The sequence below is a fragment of the Bubalus bubalis genome, chromosome 2 (genome assembly GCF_019923935.1).
Source record: "Bubalus bubalis isolate 160015118507 breed Murrah chromosome 2, NDDB_SH_1, whole genome shotgun sequence".
Taxonomy (NCBI): domain Eukaryota; kingdom Metazoa; phylum Chordata; class Mammalia; order Artiodactyla; family Bovidae; genus Bubalus; species Bubalus bubalis.
The window spans coordinates 169,135,883-169,153,361 of NC_059158.1; the positions used below are offsets into that span (position 1 = coordinate 169,135,883).

At 38.9% G+C, this 17,479-nt stretch overlaps 1 long non-coding RNA gene and 1 pseudogene across 1 annotated transcript; both read right to left on the reverse strand.

Annotated features, from left to right (window-relative positions):
* Positions 1-523: 523 nt before the first annotated feature.
* Positions 524-10,635, reverse strand: LOC102392376 (annotated as a pseudogene).
* Positions 10,636-12,609: 1,974 nt separating this feature from the next.
* LOC123328596 lies at positions 12,610-16,381 on the reverse strand. The gene is made up of 3 exons (XR_006543520.1): positions 15,927-16,381; positions 13,199-13,351; positions 12,610-12,826 (listed from the first exon to the last, which is right to left on the reverse strand). It is a non-coding gene; the product is annotated as an uncharacterized LOC123328596 (long non-coding RNA).
* Between the last annotated feature and the right edge of the window lie 1,098 nt (positions 16,382-17,479).

A 17,479-nucleotide genomic window follows, 5' to 3' on the forward strand; every position in this document is an offset into this window, starting at 1 on the left:
CCCCCATAATTGCATCATTTATCTTAAGTAAACCAAGAATTCAAAAAATACATATTTAAATTATTGTAACCTAAATATAACTTTGAAATTTAATTTTGGTTTACGTATAAAGGACTTCCTTTCATACAGGAACTTGCATATTCTTTTTGTATCTAGTATTTTTAGTTATGTTGATATAACTTATAAAGTTCAATATGTGGTTATTATCAATATAAATGAGATATACACCTATCTTTTGTATTTGTATCTTGCATTTTGAATGCATATTAAAAAGTAGGAACAATAATCTCCATTATGTTATCTGTCACCCATATCAAATTCTCCATGGATATTAATTAATATATTCAATTAAATTAATACTTTTTTAAATTGGTTAATTCTACTGTTTTCAGTTTTAAGGGGTATGGATTCAGTTATATATGAAGGATTTCATTTCCGCTACTAGGCCTTAGTGGAATTTATACCACATAGTAAAATACCATCTTCTTTTGTCTAGGACAGTTTTGAGGTATAGTGGAAATAATGAACTGGAAACTCAACAAACCTGGGCTTGAATCACCTCTTTTCATTTTACCAGCTTAGAAACCTTGAATAAGTTAGATAATTCCTCTGGGCCTGTTTCCCCACTTTTAATATGGAGATAATAACATCTACAAGGTCATTTTTACATTATGCATTGTGATGAACTCATGATTCTTGCCCAATAAATGTATTTTCTTCCTGGTTCCTCAGATTCTGGGGTTCAGCCATTCCAAACATTCCCTGTTTGTTTTGCCTTTCATATGATCGTAATTCATTCTTCTTTTTTATTGTGAAGGATTTTTTTTTTTTACTTTTTTGGTACAGAAAACTCAATAGTGTACACTTCTCAATTTGATGGCCAGTTCTTCGGCCTTTGCCTCTTCTAGCTTGGCAATGCAAGCCACCAACTTTGGACCCAGGATGTTGCTTCCCGAGGGATGGCGGATTTCATCATATCTGTAATTGTAATTGGTCCTAATAGCTTCCATCAGCTTAGCCTGAGGTTCTTTGTCGGCCAAGTTAACTCATGTGAAGTTGACAATGGTGCGATTCTTTCATGTGGACTGGACGCTCCAGCCTGGCCTTCCCTTTGCTAATGAGATAAGGAACTTGCATCTTATGATACAGGGCAGGCAGGAAGGCCCCCAACTCAGTGGGATCCACATCACTTGCAGTCACCTCCAGTGGAAACTTTTGGTCTCCACCAATGTGGTGCCAGCATTAACCCCTGCCAGAAGGGTAAGTGGCCTTCTTGTGGGGACATCCCCTTTGCCTGCAGCTTTCTCTCACCCTGAGCTAACAACCTTTGCTTCTTCCCTTACTTCATGTCTGGTCTGTACTTGTGAGACATTAATCAGTTGAGTGACTCTTTGAGAGTCCAAGTGAAGTCGCTCAGTCATGTCCAGCTCTTTGCAACCCCATGGGCTATAGCCTACCAGGCTCCTCCATCCATGGGATATTCTAGGCAATAGTACTGAAGTGGGTTGTCCTTTCCTTCTCCAAGGGATCTTACCAACCCAGGGATCGAACCTGGGTCTCCTGCATTGTAGGCAGACGCTTTACCATCTGAGCTACCAGGGAAGTCCTTGGGAGTCCTGGGTGAACTGGTTAAGCAAGGGAGGCATTTTCAGCAACTTATAGAGGCTGACTCTCTGGCTTTGCAATCAGATATAGTGAAGTCATTTGACAAAGATGGTGATGTCCCTTTTGGTCTGATATTCTGTCCTGACTCAGATGGTAAAAAAGTGCATGCAATGCAGGAGGCCTGGGTTCTATCTCCAACCCACTCCAGTATTCCTGTCTGGAGAACTCCATGGAAAGAGGAGCCTGTCAAGCTACAGTTCATGGGATCGCAAAGACTCAGACACAACTGAACGACTAACACTTTCTGTCCTGAGAAGTAAAGTGCAACACTGTGAGTGATGGACAAGTTCCTTGTCAAGTTTGTGTTAAGAACCACACAGGAGGGTCCATCTGTATTAGTGATCTGGAGTGAAATGAAGTAAAGTGAAGTAAAAGTCGCTCAGCCATGTCCAACTCTTTGTGACCCCATGGATTATATAGTCCATGGAATTCTCCAGGCCAGAATACTGGAATAGGTAGCCTTTCCCTTCTCCAGGGGATCCTTAGTTTAAAATGCTATTACCATTCTTAATTATTCTTACATTTCTTAGATTGAAAAAAAATCCGATGGATTTTTGAAAACTATGTCAAACACACACTTGCCAACTTAGATCTGCACCTCAAAATACAGGCAGACCTAACTTTATTGGACTTTGCTTTATTGCACTTTTCAAATGCTGCATTTTTTCAACACAAATCAAAGGCTTGCGGCAAGCCTATGTGGAGCGAGTCTATCAGTGCCTTTTGTTGTTGTTTAGTTGCTCAGTTATGTCTGACTCTTTGCGACCCCATGGACTGCAGCATGCCAGGCTTCCCTGTCCTTCAACATCTCCTGGAGCTTGCTCAAACTCATGTCCATTGAGTCAGTGATGTCATCCAACCATCTCATCCTCTGTTGTCCCTTTTTCCTCCTACCTTCAATCTTTCCCAGCATCAGAGTCTTTTTGTCAATTTTCACATCAGGAGGTCAAACTATTGGAGCTTCAGCCTCAGCGTCAATCCCTCCAATGAATATTCAGGATTGAATCCTTTAGGATTGACTGGTTTGGTCTCCTTGCATTTGAAGGGACTCTCAAGAGTCTTCCCTAACACCACAGTTCAAAAGCAGCAATTCTTCAGCACTCAGCCTTCTTTATGTTCCAACTCTCACATCCATACATGACTCCTGGAAGCACCATAGCTTTGACTAGACTGACATTTGTTGGCAAAGTAATGTCTTTGCTTTTCAATGCACTGTCTAGGTTTGTCATAGGTTTTCTTCCAAGAGGCAATTGTCTTTTAATTTCAAGGTTGCAGTCCCAGTCTGCAGTGATTTTGGAGCCTAAGAAAAGAAAGTCTGTCACTGTTTCCCTTGTTTCCCTATCTATTTGCCATGAAGTGATGTGACTGGATGCCATGATCTTCGTTTTTTGAATGTTGTTTTAAGCCAGCTTTTTAACTCTACATTTTCACCTTCAACAAGAGGCTGTTTAGTTCTCGTCACTTTCTTCCATTAGGGTGGTGTCATCTGCATATCTGAGATTATTGATATTTCTCCTGGCAGTCTTGATTCCAATTTGTGCTTCATCCAATCTGGCATTTCATATGATACACTCTGCATAGAAGTTAAATAATCATGATGACAATATACAGCCTTGACATACTCCTTTCCCGATTTGGAACCAGTCCGTTGTTCCATGTCCAGTTCTAACTGTTGCTTCTTGACCTGCATACCGGTTTCTCAAGAGGCAGGTAAGGTGGTATGGTATTCCCATCTGTAAGAATTTTCCACAGTTTGTTGTGACCCACACAGTCAAAAGCTTTAAAAGTGCAGTCAATGAAGCAGAAATAGATGTTTTTCTGGAACTCTCTTGCTTTTTCTATGATCCAACAGATGTTGTCAATTTGATCTCTGGTTCCTCTGCCTTTTCTAAATTCAGCTTGAACATCTGGAATTTCTTGGTTCACATACTGTTGAAGCCTGGCTTGGACAATTCTGACGGATCTTTGAGAACTATGTCACACACACACTTCCCTTAGATCTGCACCTCAAAGTGCAGGCAAACCTCTTTTTTTGCACTTCACTTTACTGCAGTTTGCAGATGGTGCATTTTTTTTTTTTTAGACAAATTGAAGTTTTGTGACAACCCTACATGGAGCAAGTCTATCAGTGCATTTTATTCACCAGCATTTGCTCATCTTGTATTTCTGTGTCACACTGTGGTAATTCTCGCTTATTTCAATCTTTTTCTTTATTATTATATTCTATGATTTTCTAGATAGGAAAGTACATTTGTACAAAGAATCAGGAATTTGAATGACTTTAGGCTCCTCAATAACAACAAAAGGAACAACAAAACAATGAAATCATGACTCTACAATGCCAAAGAAAATTCCAACTGTGTATTCTATACTCAAGCTATCTATCACCTGCCAGGGAAGTTTAAAGGATATTTTCTTAATGCAAGCTCCCAACACATTTACTTCCATTGCATTCTTGCTAAAGGGGCTACTGGAAGATGATTTCTGCTTTAAGAGGGAGTAGATCAAGAAAAGGAGATGATGAGAGATTCATAACAGAAAAGATATTACCCAGGAGAGAAGTGAGAAACATCTTCAAAATAGTGGGGGACGGAGATCTCAAGGAGATGACTGTACTCCAGATGTAGATATCCCTGGACCAATGTGACATGGGAAACAGACATGTGGAGGGCTGTCCACCCCAGGCCTTCTGTGGTGATACCATCTTTAATCTGATCAAATTATTGGAGGATATGCTCCAGACCAAGTGAGTAAACCAAGAATGTGGAAGGCCTACCCTCCAGAAAACAGAGCATCAAACTCCAGATTAGCAAATGCCAAGGACAATAATTCAGAGAAGAAGGAACACAAAGACAGCGTATAGAAAACTTGGAGCAAAACCGGCCCAGAGAGAACAAAGAAGTCTTTGGGAGAGAAAAAGGCTGGGTAGATCAGTTGATCTTATTGAACTTTTGGAAAATTGCCTGTGGAGCTTTAAGGAGGTCTGAAGAATTAACAAGAAGCACAAAGATAGCCAAAATCAAAGCAACTACTTCAGTCTCAACGAAGATAGAAACAAAAGAAGGAAACATCATAGACCGCTGGATGTTCAACTGTGAATAATATTTTCAAAAGCATCAAAGAAGCACTAGATACTCATGTAACTAAAAACTATCAATCTATTCAGTCAGTTCAGTCGTTCAGATCAGTCGCTCAGTCGTGTCCGACTCTTTGCGACCCCATGAATCGAAGCACGCCAGGCCTCCCTGTCCATCACCAACTCCTGGAGTTCACTCAGACTCACATCCATCGAATCAGTGATGCCATCCAGCCATCTCATCCTCTGTCATCCCCTTCTCCTCCTGCCCCCAATCCCTCCCAGCATCAGAGTCTTTTCCAATGAGTCAACTCTTCACATGAGGTGGCCAAAGTACTGGAGTTTCAGCTTTAGCACCAGTCCTTCCAAAGAAATCCCAGGGCTGATCTCCTTCAGAATGGACTGGTTGGATCTCCTTGCAGTCCAAGGGACTCTCAAGAGTCTTCTCCAACACCACAGTTCAAAAGCATCAATTCTTCAGTGCTCAGCCTTCTTCACAGTCCAACTCTCACATCTATACATGACCACTGGAAAAACCATAGCCTTGACTAGACGAACCTTTGTTGGCAAAGTAATGTCTTTGCTTTTGAATATGCTCTCTAGGTTGGTTATAACTTTCCTTCCAAGGAGTAAGGGTCTTTTAATTTCATGGCTGCAGTCACCATCTGTAGTGATTTTGGAGCCCAGAAAAATAAAGTCTGACACTGTTTCCACTGTTTCCCCATCTATTTCCCATGAAGTGATGGGACTGGATGCCATGATCTTTGTTTTCTGAATGTTGCACATTAAGCCAACTTTTTCACTCTCCACTTTCACTTTCATCAGGAGGCTTTTTAATTCCTCTTCACTTTCTGCCATAAGGGTGGTGTCATCTGCAGATATGAGGTTATTGATATTTTTCCGGGCAATCTTGATTCCAGCTTGTGTTTCTTCCAGTCCAGCGTTTCTCATGATGTACTCTGCATATGAGTCATGTTCAACTCTTTGTGACCAAATGGACTGCAGCACATCAGGATTTCCTGTCCATCAACAACTCCAGAGCTTGCTCAAATTCATGTCCATCAAGTGATGGACATCCAACCATCTCATCTTCTGTTGTCCCCTTCTCCTCCTGCATTCAATCTTTCCCAGCATCAGGATCTTTTCCAGCAAGTCAGTTCTTCACATCAGGTGGCCAAAGTATTGGAGTTTCAGCTTCAGCATCAGTCCTTCCAATAAATATTCAGGACTAATTTCCTTTAGGATGAACTGGTTTGATCTCCTTGCAGTCCAAGGAACTCTCAAGAGTCTTCTCCAACACCACAGTTCAAAAGTATCAATTCTTCAGTGCTCAATTCAGTTCAGTTGCTCAGTTGTCTCCAACTCTTGGCGAACCCATGAACCACAGCACACCAGGCCTCCCTGTCCATCACCAACTCCCAGAGTCCACCCAAACCCATGTCCACTGAGTTGGTGATGCCATCCAACCATCTCATCCTCTGTCGTCCCCTTCTCCTCCTGCCCTCAATCTTTCCCAGCATCATGGTATTTTCAAATGAGACAGCTCTTCACATCAGGTGGCCAAAGTATTGGAGTTTCAGCTTCAAAACCAGCCCTACCAATGAACACCCAGGACTGATCTCCTTTAGAGTGGACTGGTTGGATCTCCTTGCAGTCCAAGGGACATGCAAGAGTCTTCTCCAACACCAAAGTTCAAAAGCATCAATTCTTCAGTGCTCAGCTTTCCTTATAGTCTAACTATCACATCCATACATGACTACTGGAAAAACCATAGCTTTGACTGGACAGACCTTTGTTGGAAAAGTAATGTCTCTGTTTTTTTAATATGCTGTCTAGGTTGGTCATAGTTTTTCTTCCAAGGGCAAGCATCTTTTAATTTCATGGCTGAAGTCTCTATCTGCTGTGATTTTGGAGCCCCCAAAAATAAAGTCTGTCACTGTTTCCATTGCTTCCCCATCTATTTGCCATGAAGTTATGGGGCCAGATGCCATGATCTTAGCTTTCTGAATGTCGAGTTTTAAGCCAACTTTTTCACTCTCCTCTTTCACTTTCATCAAGAGGCTCTTTAGTTCTTAATTTTTTCCGTAAGGATAGTGCCGTCTGCATATGTGAAGTTATTGATATTTCTCCTGGCAATCTTGATTCCAGCTTGTGCTTCAACCAGCCCAGGATTTTGCACGATGTTTTCTGCATGTAAGTTAAATAAATAGAGTAACAATATACAACCTTGATGTACTCCTCTCCCGATTTGGAACCAGTCTGTTTTCTATGTCCAGTTCTAAGTGTTACATCTTGACCTGCATACAGATTTCTCAGTAGGCAGGTCAGGTGGTCTGCTCTTCCTACCTCTTTAAGAATTTTCCAAAGTTTGTTTTGATCTACATAGTCAAAGGTTTTGACATAGTCAATAAGGCAGAAGTAGATGTTTTTCTGGAACTCTCTTGCTTTTTTTGATGAATCAACAGATGTTGGCAACATGATCTCTGGTTCCTCTGCCTTTTCTAAAACCAGCTTGAACATCTGGAAGTTCACGGTTCACATACTGCTGAAGCCTGGCTTGGAGAATTTTGAGCATTCCTTTGCTAGCATGTGAGATGAGTGCAATTGTGCAGTAGTTTGAACATTCTTTGGCATTGGCTTTCTTTGGGATTGGAATGAAAACTGACCTTTTCCAGTCCTGCGGCCACTGCTGAGTTTTGCAAATTTGCTGGCATATTGAGTGCAGCACTTTCACAGCATCATCTTTTAGGATTTGAAATAGTTCAACTGGAATTCCATCACCTCCACTAGCTTTGTTTGTAGTGATGCTTCCTAAGGCCCACTTGACTTCACATTCCAGGATGTCTGGCTCTAGGTGGGTGATCACACCATTGTGGTTATCTGGGTCATGAAGAGCTGTTTTATATAGTTCTTCTGTGTATTCTTGCCACCTCTTCTTAATACCCTCTGCTTCTGTTAGGTCCATACCATTGCTGTCCTTTATTGTGCCCAGCTTTGCATGAAATGTTCCCCTGGTATCACTAATTTTCATGAGGAGAACTCTAGTCTGTCCCATTCTATTGTTTTCTTCTATTTCTTTGAATTGATCACTGAGGAAAGCTTTCTTATCTCTCCGTGATATTCTTTGGAACTCTGCAATCAATCTATTAGGAAAGGGGTAAAGAGATGCAGAGGTGTAGTGGCAATGTAAAAGCGTTAGCATAAAAGGAAATCAGTATGAGATTCCATGTACATACAATCTAGATGGACATCTCCATATTCCAACAGAGAGTAAAAGAGAGGGACTTGAGGCAGTAAGGAGAGAGAAAGAAAGGAGAACTTGGAGCTGGCGGCATGATATCCTCCCCTTGAACATAAACTTTACAGAGCATCAATGTCCAACCAGGCTGTTCTATGCCTGTGAGAGATCCAAACAAAAAGAAGAACTCTCCATTATCACAATTGAACACAGAGAAGACATGAGGGTTGTTCAAGCCACAAAATGACCATCTTCCTGCTTCCTGCTTAATATGAGTCATTAATGTCCCTTTATCAATCAACTTCAGCTTCACTCTTCAAGATAAAATTTATGATGATAGCCATAGAATCACCTATGCTTGCAGACAGCGTCCAATCCAGAACCAAACCCACTTCCTTAAACCTTACCTCAAATCATTTAATACAAGCTCAAATCCTATAAGTTTAATTAACACCTTCTTGCTGGGACTTCCCACAGTTCCCCACAGTGTGGGGTTTCCATCAACACAATAAATAATAAACCAACTCTATCAACCACGAATGTGTTCCTGGTGGTCTTTGTTGGGCAAGCACTTATTTATAGGAAGTACAGGGAGGAAAACCACTGGGTTTTGCTAAAATTTTTTAGTCCTTTTGGACATGCTAAAATGCATGTACATGCCACTCGATAAAGTACAAGTTAATTTTTAAAAGCTTGTCACACATTACTTCCCAAGGTGGGAAAGCATGTGCATATGCTGACTGATTGGAGGCAGGGAGGTTGTGACTGTTTTAAGAGATATCTTCTTAAGCAGAGGACTTCCCTGATAGCTTATTTGGTAAAGAATCTGCCTGCAATGCAGGAGATCCTGGTTCAATTCCTGGGAAGGGAAGACCCAGTGGAGAAGGGAAAGGCTACTCACCCCAGTATTCTGGCCTGGAGAATTCCATGGACTGTAGAGTCCATGGGATCACAAAGAGTTGGACATGACTGAGTGACTTTTACTCTCATCTTAAGCAGAAGATTCAAAATTTCTAGTGATGCTGTAAATAACTGGGATGATGACAATCCTCCTTAGTCCATAATGGCAACTATTTTAGACTCTGGGTTTGCCAACATCCTCTGGATCATCGAAAAAGCATGAGAGCTCCAGAAAAACATCTATTTCTGCTGTATTGACTATGCCAAAGCCTTTGACTGTGTGGATAACAATAAACTGTGGACAATTCTGAAAGAGATGGAAATACCAGACCACCTGACCTGCCTCTTGAGAAACCTATATGCAGGTCAGGAAGCAATAGTTAGAACTGGACAACAACAGACTGGTTCCAAATAGGAAAAGGAGTACATCAAGGCTGTATATTGTCACCCTGCTTATTAAACTTCTATGCAGAGTACATCATGTGAAACACTGGACTGGAAGAACCACAAGCTGGAATCAAGATTGCTGGGAGAAATATCAATAACCTCAGATATGAAGATGACACCACCCTTATGGCAGAAAGTGAAGAGGAACTAAAAAGTCTCTTGATGAAAATGAAAGAGGAGAGTGAAAAAGTTGGCTTAAAGCTCAACATTCAGAAAATTAAAATCATGGCATCTGGTCCCATCACTTCATGGAAAATAGATGGGGAAACAGTGAAAACAGTGTCAGACTTTATTTTTGGGGGCTCCAAAATCACTGCAGATAGTGATTGCAGCCATGAAATTAAAATATGCTTAATCCTTGGAAGGAAAGTTATGACCAACCTAGAAAGCATATTGAAAAGCAGAGATATTACTTTGCCAACAAAGGTCCGTTTAGTCAAGGCTATGGTTTTTCCAGTGGTCGTGTATAGATGTGAGAGTTGGACTGTGAAGAAAGCTGAGTGCCGAAGAATTGATGCTTTTGAACTGTGGTGTTGGAGAAGACTCTTGAGAGTCCCTTGGACTACAAGGAGACCCAATTAGTCCATCCTAAAGGAGACCAGTCCTGGGTGTTCATTGGAAGGACTGGTGCTAAAGCTGAAACTCCAGTACTCTGGCCACCTCATGCGAAGAGTTGATTCATTGGAAAAGATTCTGATGCTGGGAGGGATTGGGGCAGGAGGAGAAGGGGATGACAGAGGATGAGACGGCGGGATGGCATCACCGACTCGATGCACATGAGTTTGGGTGAACTCCGGGAGTTGGTAATGGACAGGGAGGCCTGGTGTGCTGCCATTCATGGGGTCACAAAGAGTCGGACACAACTGAGTGACTGAACTGAACTGAACTGAATAGGTAGAGGTTAATTTGTATGGGAATTGAAACAGAATCCCTTTCAATTGTTTTACTTTGCCAAGAGAAATATGACTATAGCTATTCCACAAAATTTAGATCACTGCTTAAAATAAGTTGGCACATGTTTATTCACTAGTGATCCATGACCCAAGTATCCTGTATTACAGGTAGATTCTTTACCAACTGAACTACGAGGGAAGCTTATGAAAGTGAAGTATACACTTTAAAAGCATAATTTCAGATGTCAATCATTTTTGACTTATGAAAGATGGATACATTTAAAAATTGCTTGTATGTGGCACTTTTGGTTGTTCTCAAATTCAAGCTTGCGTCTAAAAAACATCCATCTACCCCTGTGGCTAACGTTAATGGTTTCTTTTAATTACAGATTCTGATTCTTGGAGGTCATTAGCATGGTTGATAAATTATACCAGAAACAGAGACACCCAGCAACATAATCATAAATCAAATAATCCCTAAAAGGCTTTGTACTATAGAGGCACACAAGTCAAACCTAAAGTCACAATTTTAAAATAGGCCCTGAGTGTCATAAACATACTTTAAGGGGAAAATCTCAAACATTAATTTAAATAATCAGTTTCAATCATTTTCAACACATTATCAAGGCTGTTATATTTATAACCCCCACCCATGTCCCCTACATGCCCAGAATATTTAGAAGCAAATACAAGACACCATATCATTTCATCTGTAAGCATTTAGGAAAACACCTATAGAAAGATAAGAGCAACTCTTTTTTAATCATAAATATGTCATTTTCAAACATAAAATTACTGTCAATAAACTTGTAACATCCTCAAATACTCAGATAGTGTTCAAATTTCCCCCAAATATCTTATAAATATTGTCACATAAATGTTTTTACAATTCATACTTTTGAATTCAGATAAAATAAAAAACTTTCTCACATGGCATTTGGTTGACATGCCTTATAAGTCTCTCTCAGGTCTATCAGTTTCTCCCTCTTTCTTTGTCCTGTTTGCAATTTATTATTTGAGGACACCAAGTTTTTGTCTTATAGAATTCCCAAGCTCTGGATTTTACTGTTTGAATCTGTGTTTTGTTTAAATATTGTCATCACACACTTTTCCAAGATATTTTTAAAGATCAAGTAATCAGTGTGTTCAGGTATTGTAAGCTTTATTCGTCCATTATAAAAATTTCCATCTAATAAATGCTGGAGATAGTGTGGAGAAAAGGAAACCCTTACATTGTTGGTGGGAGTGTAAAATGGTATAGCCACTATGGAAAACAGTCCCTGTTGGTCAACTATCTTATACTTAGTAGTATGCATGCATTCATCCAAAGCTCCTGATTTATCCCTCCCCTTGATGTTTCCCTTTTAGTAACCATAAGTTTGTTTTTTATATCTGTAAGTCTGTTTCTATTTTGTAAATAAGATCAGAAGTATCTTTTTTTTAATTATATTTCATGTATGAGTGGTATCATATGATATCATGTATGAGTATTTGTTTTCTTTGACTTACATCTCTTACTATGATAATCTCTAGGTGCATCCATGTTACTGCAAATGGCATTAATTTATCCTTTTTATGGATGACTAATATTCCATTGTATATACACCACATCTTTATCCATTCATCTGTCAATGAACGTTTACTTTGTTTCCACATCTTGGTTATTGTAAATAGTGTTGCAATGAACATTGGAATGTATGCATCCTTTCAAATTATGTTTTTCTTTTCCTGAAAATATGCCAAGGAATGGGATTTTGGGGCTGTATGGTAACTCTATTTTTAGTTTTTTAAGGAACCTCTGTACTGTTTACCTAATATGTACCTACTGTATAGCATAGGGAATTCTACTCAATATTCTGTGATAATCTATATGAGAAAATAATTTTTAAAAGAGTGAATATATGTATGTGTATAACTGAATAACTTTGCTGTACACTTAACACTAACACAACATGTAAATTAACTGTACTTCAATTTAAAATGCACAGTAAAAAATAAACAAAAACAAGATTTCCATCCATTTTTTTAAAATTAATTTATTTTAATTGGAGGCTAATTCCTTTACAATATTGTGGTGGGTTTTGCCATGCATCAACACGAAGCAGCCACAGGTGTACACATGTCCCCCCATCCCAAACTCCTCTCCCACCTCCATCCCTATCCCATCCCTCTGGGTCATCCCAGTGCACAAACTTTGAGTGCCCTGTTTCATGCGTCAGACCTGAACTGGTCATCTATTTCACATATGGAAATGTACATGTTTCAACACTATTCTCTCAAATCATCCCACCCTTGCCTTCTCCCACAGAGTCCAAAAGTCTGTTCTTTACATCTGTGTCTCTTTTGCTGTCTTGCACATAGAGTCTTCGTTATCATCTTTCTAAGTTCCATATATATGTGCATTAATATACTGTATTGGTGTTTTTCTTTCTGACTTACTTCATTCTGTATAATAGGCTCCAGTTTCATCCACCTCACTAGAACTGACTCAAATGCATTCACCTGATGGTTTGGATAGCCACTCATGATCATATCTTCATCCATTAATACATTAGGAGAAGCAAAATGGTTATTCTCTAATTTCATTATTACTTCGACAATAATCATCTAGAGTAAAAAATAAACCATTTGTCATAATGATTGCTCTGAGGACAGTTCACACAGAAAAGAAGATAAACACTTGATTCATTCTATTTATTTACCAGTTTTCAGGCTGAGTGTGATTCCTCACTTCCTCCAAAGGTTGTCTAGGAATTGTTTTGTTTTGTTTCACTTTGAAAATTCATGTACATTTAAACATAGGTATTCTCTTTCAAGTTAATGCAGTTGTCTTTCCTATTGGCCTCAAATTTTCCACCATTTCGCTGGGAGGTTAGGGAAGGGGGACTCTTTCAGGTTGGCTCCCAACCACTTCTGACACAACCCAGAGTCTTTAACAGTGTCCCTTTAATCTGATATGAAGAACAATTCCTGGTTTACCTTGGCCATTTCATGTCCCAGACCTGGAATCAGCTGTTCTCCATGGTGTTCCTATTTCTTGAAGTGACAAATGACATTTCGACATCACAGTCTGGATTCAACAGGGTATTCCTAGCCACAGATTGACCATTATTTCCATGTGTTTTTGGTGGACTGAGATAGGAAAAAAATCATAAACATATATCCTGAATTTATATTGTTATTTTCAATCCAGATTTAGGATTAACTAGTTTTTTTACTTCATTTTGATCTTGTAATATATCTTTTTCCTTTATACTGAAACTCAAGCATTAACATAATTACCTAATAGCATTAACATAATTACCACTACAGAAAACAATATGGAAATCCCTTTAAAAACTAAAAATAGAACTACCATATGACTCAGCAATCCCACTCCTGGGCATAAATCTGGAGAAAAGCATAATTTGAAAGACTGTGTACACCCCAATATTCATTGCAGCACTGTTTACAATAACCAAGACATGAAAGCAACCTAAATGTCCATTGACTGAGTAATGGATAAAGAAGCTATGGTGTATGCAGGCGGAATACTAGTCAGCCAGAAACAAGAATGTAATAATGCCATTTGCATCAAAGCAGATGAATGTAGAGATTATCATACTAAGCTAGATATGTCAGAAAAAAACAAATATACACATGTGGAATCTAATTTTTTAAAAAGATACAAATGAACTTAATTACAAAACAGAATCAGACTTACAGATATCAAAAGCAAACTTATGGCTACTGAAGGGGAAACACTGGGGGAAAGAATAAATCAGGAACTTGGGATAAAAACACAAACACTACTACATACTGCTGCTGCTGCTAAGTTGCTTCAGTCGTGTCCGACTCTGTGCAACCCCATAGATGGCAGCCCACCAGGCCCCGCCGTCCCTGGGATTTTCCAGGCAAGAACACTACTACATACTAGATAGATGAATAATATAGCACAGGGGCCCCTACCCAATATTCTGTGATAACCTATAAGAGAAAAGAACCTAAAAATGAATGAATAAATGTATATGTATAACTCAAATCACTTTTCTGTAGTGTAGAGGAGAGTGAAAAAGATGGCTTAAAACTCAACATTCAAAAACCTAAGATCATGGCATCCAGTCCTATCAAATCATGGCAAATAGATGGGGAAACAATGGAAACAGTGACAGAATTTATTTTCTTGGGCTCCAAAATCACTTCAGATGTGACTGTAGCCATGAAATTAAAAGACACTTGCACCTTGGAAGAAAAGCTATGACCAATCTAGACAGCATATTAAAAAGCAGAGACATTACTTTTCTGACAAAGGTCCGTCTAGTCAAAGCAATAGTTTTTCCAGCAGTCATGTATGGATGTGAGAGTTGGACCATAAAGAAAGCTGAGAACCAAAGAATTGATGCTTTTGAGCTGTATTGTTGGAGAAGACTCTTGAGAGTCCCTTGGACTGCAAGGAGATCAAACCAGTCAATCCTAAAGGAAATCAGTCCTGAACATCCATTGGAATGACTGCTGCTGAAACCAAAGCTCCAAAACTTTGGCCACCTGATGCAAAGAAATGACTCATCAGAAAAGACCACGATGCTGGGAAAAATTGAAGGCAAGAGGAGAAGAGAACAATAGAGAATGAGATGACTGGATGGACATGAGTTTGAGAAAACTCCAGGAGTTGGTGATGGACAGGGAAGGCTGGCATGCTGCAGCCCATGGGTTGCAAAGAGTCACACACGACTGAGCAACTGGACTCAACTAACTGATACTTATTGCCAATATATCACTGAAAATGCTAATTGACTTTCTATTTTATGAAAGTTCTTATGAAATCATAAATAAAATAAAACTGATTAGCAAGAGGGCAGAGAAAAAACTTCAGCAGCATAAACACTGATGTCTGATTTCAGGAAACCTAGAGAAATAAATATTTTGTGTCATTGATTCTACTTTTCATTTTTAATGATTTCTTCTTTCCCAATATTTCCTTTTATATATCTATTTTGTTAGATAGATTTATTTGTATACTCTACTAAGTGGCCAGTTTATGTCTCCAGAGTCACGGAAATTTCACTAAGCAGCACAGAAACCAGAAACAGGCTTTTTCTTTTCCACTCTTTCTTGCTAGATACAATGGAGCAGTGTAGATAAAAGGTAACACCAGGGATACCTTGATAAATTCAAAGTAGCTGACAGATTTCTAACACAAGAACAAGCACCACCAAAAGCCCTCAGCCTCATTTTTATATATTTATATTTGCACTCTCTTATCATTTGATTTTTTACTACTCAACACTTGTCAGTGTTATTACTTAATCTCAATTCACGGCTTCAGTTTCCAGATCTGGAAAAAGCGAATGAGATTAAGTTTGGAAGTCACTGACGTTCAACTTTAATATTAAGCTGACCTCTAACAAAATTGTCAGAAATGGTGTTTCCTATAGAACAGGAACCATTCCATTCATCCATGTAATAGAATGAGAGTTAGCTTCTGTTTATATCTTTAATGAGGTGTGTTACAGACTGACAAATACACAAAGGGAAAAAACAGAAATCCGATCATGCAGATGAGAACAGTAGAGTGCTTTTTAAAACATATTAGCCAAGCCATGGAATTTCTGTGGTTAAAATCATAAATAGTCCCTAGAGAAGCCATTGATAGTCACCGTTTGGCCTGAATGGGGTCCTTCAGTCAATGCATGCTGTTTTCATTTTTCCTTTTTATTTTTTTAATTACCTGATTCACTGTTTTTGTTGTGGTCCCCTGAGGCTTTGCCTTCTCCTGTGGAATTTTCTTGACTAGAATCCCATGAGATGACATTTCTTCTAATTAGATTTCTTGGCTGTTAGAGATTATTATGCTAGAAAACACACATTCCTTCCTCCTTCTTCCCTTTTCCGATATTTCTATCCTGCTCTGGTGTTTTTATTTATGCAAGATGCAAGCCAGATGTTATATTAATAAGAGAGCTGACTTTCCTCAAGGAGCTATTCATCAGCCCAGAAGTGGACCCTGTTGCAATTTCTGGGAATTCTTCAAATTCTTTCCTTACTTTTTTTTTTTTTTTTCACTTTAAGTAGCAAATTTTGGAAGATAGACTTGAAAGCAATATTACTGTAAGTATAGATTACTTCTGTTTACTGGGAATGTTGATGGAGATGGGAAGTTATCACAGTTAAATTTTAAAGTTAGAGAAGAAAGAATTGAAATTAGGAACTATATCTTATAAATGTAGGTAGCATATCACATTTGATGTGTATAAACTTTTTGAAAACTTAATTGCTGTCATTCAGTGGCAGAGTTGTGTCTAACTCTTTGTCATTCCATGGACTGCAGCATACCAGGCTTCCCAGTCCTTCACCATCTCCCAGAGTTTGCTCATACTCATTAAATTAATTTAATTGAAAACTTAAATAGAATAAAGATGCCGTATCAGAGAAAGGGAGTATCTTACACAGTGAAGTCCAGATTCTTTGTTATTTGAAATGTGTATGTTAAAATATAAAGAATTAAATATTTCATTTTTGCCACAAATATAATTCTATAAAATGAAAAATATTTAAGCAAAACAGAAAGAGCTTCTTATACTCTTCAGATGAATATATCTTCCAGGGCACAAAAATATTTTTTTACCAACCACAGTTAAAGTCATTATGATTCCAAAAATAATCTCTTAAAACAGACATGCGATCCTTAAACTAGCAAACATCCCAGGAACACTCAATAAAAGTTTTGGAAATCTTTTTTACATCCTCAGAAGGCTTATTCTGTGTCTTCTTTCCTGCTGGTTTTGGTTCTTAAATTAACTGATCAGACAAAGAAGGTCATCTGAAGTCCATGACCATGTGTAAGACTTGAACCTGGGGAACAAAGCAGTACTTCTACTTTCAACAGGTTGTCCAGGCACTCATAACCTGTGTGTATTATTCATAAGTTGAAGCATAATTTTTATTTATATCATATTTTTAAATCAAAATGTATGGACAGCCCCAGCAGCACTGCTGGCTGCCCTAGCACTATAGCAAGTAGCAGTCGATAACTCATCCTTGAGTTCACTCAGCTAGTTCTGGTAGTAGTTGTCTGCAACTAAAAATCAAGTCCTCACTGTCTCAAGAACTCCCAGACCTTTTATTTTATGTCTGTTGTGCTAGCGTCCATAAAGATAATGTGGACACTCTCTTTGCTCATCATTGGCCTTCTGTACCATTTTTCCTTGCATGTGTTAGTTTCTCAGTCACGTCCAACTCTTTGCGACCTAATGGATTGTAGTCTGCCAGGCTCCTCTGTCC